The sequence below is a fragment of the Clarias gariepinus genome, chromosome 1 (assembly GCF_024256425.1).
Source record: "Clarias gariepinus isolate MV-2021 ecotype Netherlands chromosome 1, CGAR_prim_01v2, whole genome shotgun sequence".
Lineage (NCBI taxonomy): Eukaryota > Metazoa > Chordata > Actinopteri > Siluriformes > Clariidae > Clarias > Clarias gariepinus.
In genome coordinates this window covers 40,308,066-40,316,928 of record NC_071100.1, presented here as the reverse complement: position 1 = coordinate 40,316,928, position 8,863 = coordinate 40,308,066, and positions in this window count along the sequence as shown.

Here is an 8,863-nt window from a genome sequence, read left to right as displayed (position 1 = left end):
CTTTAATTGTGTAAAAAAAATTTTTTTTTACAAAAAACAAGTTTAATCAAGCCAATTACATTTTGTCCCATATAAAAAGATACCCCCGCCCCCAGCTTGTTGCTCAGCTCTGCTGTTCTCTGGCAGGACGGGGGGGGGGGGGGGGGGGGGTTGACGGTAACTCATTTACATAGATAAACTTACCAGGTTCCTGTAGATGAAATCATGTTAGATAATTAGCTAATCTCATGACAACTGACAGTACATTATTTCTATTTCAGTGCTGTTATAAAATGTTCCATTTGCTAATACCACACAAATCACGCAGTTCTCTGGCAGAGCCGGGGCTTGACAGTAACTCATTTACATAGACACTGAAATGGCATGTTTGTAAGGGGAGTGAAACTCACGAGAGTACGTTTATGGTGTGAATGGTAAAATACCGGACCGTAAAGATCAGTTTACTTTAATTTTTTAAAAAGGAATAAGGGAGGCGTTAAACAATCTTAGCACGTTCCTGTAGATGAAATCATGTTAGCTAATTAGCCATAATGTCATGATAACTGACAGTACATTATTTTTTCATCAGTGCTGTCTTAAAATGCTGGCTAATACCACAAGAACCACACTGACAAGCCAACAGCTCCACCGACACAATGTATTCTGCCCTGCAGGTTCAAGACAATACCTTAATTAAAACCATGCAAATGGATTTAAGTCAGTTTAAGATTATTAAAAATAAAAAGTCAATTTCTGAAGGATCATTTCAGAATACTTTCTGTATATTACGAGGGATGAAAATGCTTTTGGAATTATGTGGAGGTTTAAACTTTTATCTATTTGTGTGTAAGGGGCCAAATATGAGAGAGAAAAGGGTGAGAAAGAGGAAGGAGCAGAATAAAAAAGTGAAATATGAACAGATGTTAGAAGCGAGACAAAGCAGTATCGCCTCTGAGGATTTTGCACTAGCTGACATAATACCTTGTCACAGGAGGATGCATTATGTAAGTACTAGTCATGTTTCTCTCACGGATAATCACTAGATACTGCTGATCCTTCTCACAATGGGTTTGAAAAAGGATCTGTCCACTAGTTCTATGCTCATAGTGCTTAAAAAGAGTTTAATTAGTTTCATCTGGTGGTGAAGCGCTAGATTTTTCACTGTGGAGTAAAAATATTGTTTAATAGCATAGAAAATAATGAGTTTTATACCGGGTGTGATTAATTTTCCAAACCAGCATGACTCTGACATTACAGTACATCCTGTACTAAAATGTAAACAATATGTGTGTATCGACGTGCTCATTTAAATGTGTTTTAAGTAAATGATCATTTAAAGGTATTTAAGTCATATTCAAGTGGAAAAACACAAGTTTTTATATTTAACAAAGAAAAAAATAATAATTCGTATATTATAATTATTGATATTGTGACGCTTTTTGTTAACAGAGGGTTATGTACCAATCGGCTCAGGTGTCAGACTGAAAAGTTTCAAGTGAGAAAAAAGAGAAGATCTTAACAAGATAGCTGTTTATTGCTCTTTAAAATCTAAGTGATATTTGTCTCCTGGACATACGTGGGAATTGCTCCACCCTGGCATTGATTATTTTCAGAGAACAGCATGTGCTGAAGTCTTTCATTCCTTACATTATATTAAGAACACCGTCAGCTGAGTGCACGTTAAAATTAGAGCATTACCTCATGGAATGTACTGTGCCGTTAGAGACAATGCACGATCCTGCTATTTACCCTCAATCTTCCTTTTAATTTTCTCTTTCATCTTGATTTGACTGTGTCTAATTGATTTACGCAATATCACCAAGTCTACACTTCACAGACAACAGTACAGTACAGTGCACAGGGTACATTCTATTCAGTTCTGTACTTCCTGTGAATGTTTTTGTCCCGAGTATTCCTAGTAAATATTTTTTGCACTCGTCTCACACTGTCCTGTATTTGCACTGTGTAGCGTGCCACTGCATTGTGTCTACGTTTCCTAAAGCAACCACAGTTCTTTCAAAAGTACACAGGTTAAAATGGATGAATTACAGTAAAAGGCACTTGACTTGACATGCAAGTGTTCTTTCTGAGTGCATTTGGCATCAGTCATTTGGCAAAAGTGTAAACATTATAATTATGTCTACGCATGTTGTTTTTACACAATAATGATTACAGTTGAACAGTTGTAATTCCCCAGTAAGGGAAAAAAAAAAAACAACTGGAATATTTTAACACTAAGGGAAATTACCTGTGACAGATAAAATAGCATTGAAATAACAAGATGTAATGTGCATGTACTGTGCTGTGTCAAAACATCTAAGGATATTGAATTACAGTGAATTACAGTTTATTACAGTGACTGGTAAGGGTTACATGTTCTAGCTTTCATTTTAATCCACGTTTAAGAGCTCACAAGCCCTATGTAATCAAATTTAGAGTCTGTACTTAAAGTAGTGCAGCATACTGTACATGTTTTTATTTTAAAAAGAAAGGAAATTGCCTAATGAAATAAAATAATCAAACCTCCGCCTCCTTTCCCCAATCTTACATTAGTAACCTCTTGTCTTGTTTTATTTTCTGTTTAAACTTTTATGGATGGTGGTAAGCACATTTGCCCTGCACCTCCAGGGTTTGGGGAATGGATCTAGCCCATGGTCTGTGTGTATGGAGTGTGCATGTTCTCCCTCTACTTGTTGGATTTCCTCTGGGTTCTCTGGTTTCCTCCTTCACTCCAAAAACTGATTGATGTGTCTAAATTAGCCATAGTTTATGATTGGCTATGTGTGTGAATGTGTGCCGTGTAATGTGTTACCACCCCGCCAAGGTGTACCCTGCTTTGTGCCCTGAGTTCTCCGAGATCCCAGAAGTCCCACCAAAACCCAACACAAGATAATTGGTATAGATAACGCATGGATTGATAACACATAACAAAAAAAAAGCAAAATAAACAGTAATACCAATTATTTCGCCATACAATTATTTATGTCCAATGTACAGTTTTTGCATGATTTAACCGACCAAAGAAGTGCGAGCACCAATCCAACCACATACCCCAAGATCCCTGATTAAGCAACCCTTGTTATGGTAAAACACTGTCTATACAAACACAAGCACACAAGCATTACACTTCCTCGCTTATTCAAGTAGTACAATTATCAAAAATGTACTGAACATTAAGACATTGCCCTTTGCCAATATTTAGAAATCCTTTTCAAGAAGAACAAGAAGTGATCAGGTGGCTCCAGCAATACAGTATGTCATTTATTTAAAGTATGATTAAGCCAAATCATTTAGACAAACTCTATGATTGTTTTATTAGGCCAAGAAGGGCAGGCTTTGTGAATGCAGGGAGAGAATAAATGGCTTTTCCAGGGTCTTCAGTTCCCAATAAACATAAGCAGAACTCCCACATCAAAGACAGCTCCCAGCTAACCTGGAGGAGGTCTGATGACCACCCAGCGTTCCCATGTGAGAATCAAAGAAACTGTACGAAGGAACCCTATGCAGCAACTTTCCCAGTGTTGAATTAACACAGCCCAGTTGGACTCAAATAAACTCTGAAAATGTTAAATCAACACTGGAGAGAAGACCTAAGAGAAGACTCTACTTTTTTAGAAGTAATGATGCATATGAAAGACAGTGGTGTGACTGGGGAATGACAGTGGTAAGGAGATTAGTGTGCCGCTGTGGTTTGTGCTGCGGCAGCATTGAGATGGAGGAAGTGTAGAAAACCAGTCCTGCTGGATGAAGGCCCAAGAGTGCTGTTTGATGTCTTCTCAATAGGCCTTGTTTTTCTCATGCGTCCTTCTTTCTTTCTTTCTTTCTTTCTTTCTTAGATAAAAAACTTTCAGTCTTTCTTTATTGTATCCACACACACACACACACACACACACACACACACACACACTACATGCTGCAGTTTGTTGACAGGTCATGATAGCATACTCGGTGTCACTTTTGCTCATCTGCTGTCATGTCTAATCCGCTCAAGAGAGAACAAGGATACTGACATGCAGGAAATAAACAGCATGCCTGAACTACAGAATGTAACACCCCACCATGAGAACATACCGAAGATCTCATTCACATCTCTATCTCACTGATTAACCAGAGAACCGTGCCTGCAGCCTTTTGGCTTCTGCTACTGCCATCATTGCCCTTTTGTGTGCCCTCCTTAATATAGCCCTTAACCGTGCTGCTTTAATAGCTCCAGTCTTTTATGTGCACGCAAATAGGACTGGCTTTGGAGAGGGGGCAGGAGAGACGATTGTCCAATCACATTCTTTTTGCTGTAATTTTATGTCCGTGCCCTTTAAGTCACACCAGAAACGCAAATGGATGTTTGAAATTTACTCTTTGTGGTAGCAGACAAAAGGCCCTGTCCCTCACAATGCACACTTCTCTGTCAGCGAGAAGCACTAAAAGCGAGTTTGGCCATATCCGATGCACAGGTGACTTCGCTCACATCAAGCATAGGTCACCGGAGCCCGAGCACTACCTGTGTAAATCATAGCACAAAAGGCTTGCAATCCCAGCATTCAACAGGTGGCACAAAGAAGCTATGGGAAGTATAGTTTCCAGCACAGTGAAGCAGCGACAAAGACTTCTTAAGCAAGATGGCCCGAGGACAAATCATATGACACTCTACGACAGGAAATCTCTAAATCGCCCATTGTCCACCACCACATCAAAATCCTCCATACACGCACGGTATAAGGAGGCGGGCAGAGTTTCAGACTGCTTTCCTCATTCCACTGAGGCAAGAGACCATTACAGATAAAACAGGTTTCCTGAACCTTTTGATCAGAAGAATGATATTTGAATGCATTAATAAAAAACTGCAGGCTTTGAATAGATCCAAAATAGATCTCATAAGTTGATTTGAGTAAAACTAGTAAACAAAGAAGCGTGTACCATTAGACTATGTATTAACCGTTGGTTTAAAAGACACATTATATTATAGAGTATAATCTGCTGAAAGGACTGCAAACAGTTAAAGGAAATACTGAGGGCTTTTGTAAATCTCTCTCCAGTACCAAAAAGCCTGGTTGTTCCAAACTGAAGGAGAAAAAGTAAAAATAGGTGATTCTGTTGACTGTAGGGAAAAATATAAAATACAAATCGTTACAAATAAATGATAAAGGGTAAACAAGACATGAGAGAGAGAAACACATTACATGTACTGTATAGCTTTATCCAGCTTTCAAGCATTGCACACATATTACTTTATAAGGTATATAGCGGTAATATGAAAAATATGATAAAGCATGTAAGAGGCAGGAAAATAATCACGCATGGGGAAACTTGATTATAGTGCACCATTAAGTGTTTTATTCATTTTATCTATTAAATAATAAACGATACATTATTGTGTAAAGACATGAACTAGTGAGAAACAGGTGCAGATGATGGCAGATGATCCGGCAGGTGGTTAGTATAGTGGTGATGCTGAATGCTGAGTGGTTGGAACAGACGAGAGGGGAAACAAGGTTGCTGCTGGGATTATTACATAAAAAATTTATGATTTTTAAGCTGTATCTAGCTTGTATAACATTTGTTCCTATTGTATTACTTTGATCTATTTAATATGCATAAGATAAGACAGTTGTGTTGGCTACAGATTTTTGCACAGTACTGTTAAATGTCATACTTTTAATCACCTTTTTAACCTAATTGCATTAAGTGATGATTGGGAATAGATCCAAAGCAAGTACATTTCTTAATTAATAACTTCGGTGTGTTGCAGCTTTGAACAGCCATGCCTTATTTCTTTCATTTAAAGTTAATAAGAATTTTTTTATGCAGCATATCATATTACTAAGAAATCAGAAAGTGCTGAGTATGTTCTCTTGATTAAGACAACTTAACAAAATACTCATACTAGAGATTTTAAATCTCATTCCACTATAGCAAGGATTATATGTTTTTCTTTGTTAAATAGCAAATCTGTTTATTAGGATTAAAGATATATCACACACATTCCTGCGAATAGATTAATACTATAGAAATAATAGCATGTTAAATAAAATGTAGACATTCCTGTGCAGACAGAACTACTGAATATTGTGAATTCAACAGCAGTGTGCCTTTATAGTACTGGTGATGACAGGAGAAGAATGCACCTGCGATTACTGGCAATTATTTTCAGGTGACCTGGTAAGCCATGAGACATCCGTATGGTCTGTCGTGAGAGGATTAAACAAACAAACAAATAAAAAGCGGATACAGCAGTTCCCTGTTCAACATCCTGGTTCATAAAGCTTTTCCATGCTCAGAAGAGCCTGTATTTACCCTGCAAAGAAGATGCAAATGTGCAAAAGTGTTTATTTACGCACTGTGAGATTGACTGATCTTATCAAAGGACACGGCCCATAGAGATGATCATCTTTATTGCAGTATCCATAATGCTATGAACAGAGTAACTTCTATAAAGTGTTATTATAAGGAGAAAGTTGGTCACATATTGTGGTTAGTAAAAGGCAGTTTCGGATACAGGAGGGAGTCGGTTAGGGAGAAACAGTATGGCGGATTTAAAACCGGTCCTGCAGATCTGTTTGCACAGGTGAGTCACACTTCGCCTCTGGCATCGCACACTGCTCTGTCTTTTTTAATTTTTTAAAAAAGGAGAGAGAGTGGGGGCTGGGAATGATTTTGACAACTGCCTACACTGCATGGTAGTAATGGAAAACAGAGGTAGAAGTGTTGACATGCTCGGTGTAGTAGGGATTGAATAACCTGCTACAGTTACTATAAAGTTATAGTAACACCCTATTTATTCGCAATTCAGATAAAAAAAAAAAATTAAATAATCCTTTTTTTTAGCCTTAACTTATAAAGTGTGCTCTGGGTCTGCTGCCCTCTGGTGGACAGAACAAGTTACAAAAAAAATCACACCATCTTTTCTTTCTTGGAGCAGAAGATAAAAATATGTTACTACTTGCTGCATAATGTGTGTTTAATATACAGTGAATATTTACAGGTCATTCAGATACAGACTGACAGTGCCAAGTGAACTAAACACCACTGATCACCAGTTATATACCAGTACATTGGTGACAGGTTTCACGGTAAGCTTTACACAGCACCCAAGGCTTAATCACGGCCACCGGGACCAAAATTCAGCCCATCTGGTATGATCCAACCGAAAAGTCAGTACAGTACAAATCACAGAAAAAGTCATTCCTGGTAAGAAGTGACTGGTGCCAGAACATCCATCAGCCTGCCACAACTGAGACCCAGCGGGCAAAGAGCCAAAGGTCACTGACCAACCTCTAAAACTCCCCAGATTGAAATCCAATCGTGTTCCCATGTAATGCGCTGGACAAACATGTCCGATCAAAGGGCGTCTCACCCTGTGCCTGACAGCACCCAATAGATCCATTGCAAAAGCATTCAATGGTGATAGGTATGCCCACCCCAAGAAGATCCCAGTCAAGCCCTGATGGGTCAAAGCTGCCCCAGTGGTACAAGAGTAACCCAAATCCTAGGTGGTTTTAATGTGCAATAATTATTGAGGATGCTGGCAAAAAAAAAAATCTAAAAACTGTATATTGTTCATTGAAGTTTGACCACAAGAGCAAGTGATCCATGCAACAGGAATAAAGGTTATGATTTATGTAAAGTCACGGCAGTGCTCTCGATTAAATGTTCTTTAAAAAAGCAGTATGGGTACTGATTACTGAGAATTCTTTTTTCTGTAATATGTCAGAGAAGATAGTAAAACTACGTGATATCTCATAGGTAACAATAGCTCTTCTAGCAGGCATGATGGATTAGACAGAGAGTCAACACCTTCCTGCTCATTCTGTATTGACTGTAGGGATCATCTCACTGTTGTCTGTGATAACAGAGAGTAGAACAAATCTCCATCCTTCCATCCTTATCCTCAGTCCCCCGGGCCTGTCTGAAGACCGAATAGCTACTCCGTCCACCACTAAGCTCTTTTTCCTCTCAGTTCATCTCTCATCTGTTGGAAACTGTCTAATGATTGTAAGGCTATGAAGCAAGAGGACACACCATTCACTATGACAGTCTGATGATGAGCTGTTCCCTTTTTTTGGGGGGGGGTTTCTTCTGCCTTTATCTGTTTATAAGAAAATGCATTTTATGAATGTGTTTCTTTAAGCTTTTGAGGCTCATATTATTCATATACAGTGTGGTGGTAAAGCTGGTAATGTTTGCCTTATAAGGAAAGCCACCTCAGGTCAGGCTAGTATACTTTAGGCATACTGTACAATAGAAGTATTGTATATTAAAATGTATAGCTTCATTAAAAAAAAAAAAAAAAGTTTGAAAGTTCTTTGAAAGACAGCAGTATGGGAAAAAAATCAGATGAGCTTCCTAAACAAAAAAATTCTTTTATGTGTCTTTTTTTTTTTTTTTTTTTTTGGTTATGCTGCCTACTTGGCAAACAATAGCCTCATCCTGGAAATCTGATTCTGTAAATGCAGATCTCATACTTATATTTCTATTAAACCTAAAAATAAACTAAAGCGTGAAATCCACTGGTGAGGACAAGGAACTTGGAAAGATGGAAAGATCCCTCCACATCATATGATACGTTCGCTCTTTTTCTAATAATAGCCTCAATTCCAACATAATCTTTCACTGACTTTGGATTTTATCACATGTACATACTGCAGTCATGGGTCCCAATCTACACATATAATCCATCCGACAAATAAGTCAGGTTTGTGTTCATGTTTGCAACATCCAAGTCTAAGTTATATTTAACAAAAATGTTCAAATAAAAAAATAAAAAAATAAAAAAATGGTGGCACAGTGGCTTAGTGGTTATCACTGTCACCTTGCACCTCCATGTTCCAGGTTTGATTCCTGCCTCAGTATGTTCAGTGTGTATGTTCTCCCCATCCTTGGTGGGTTT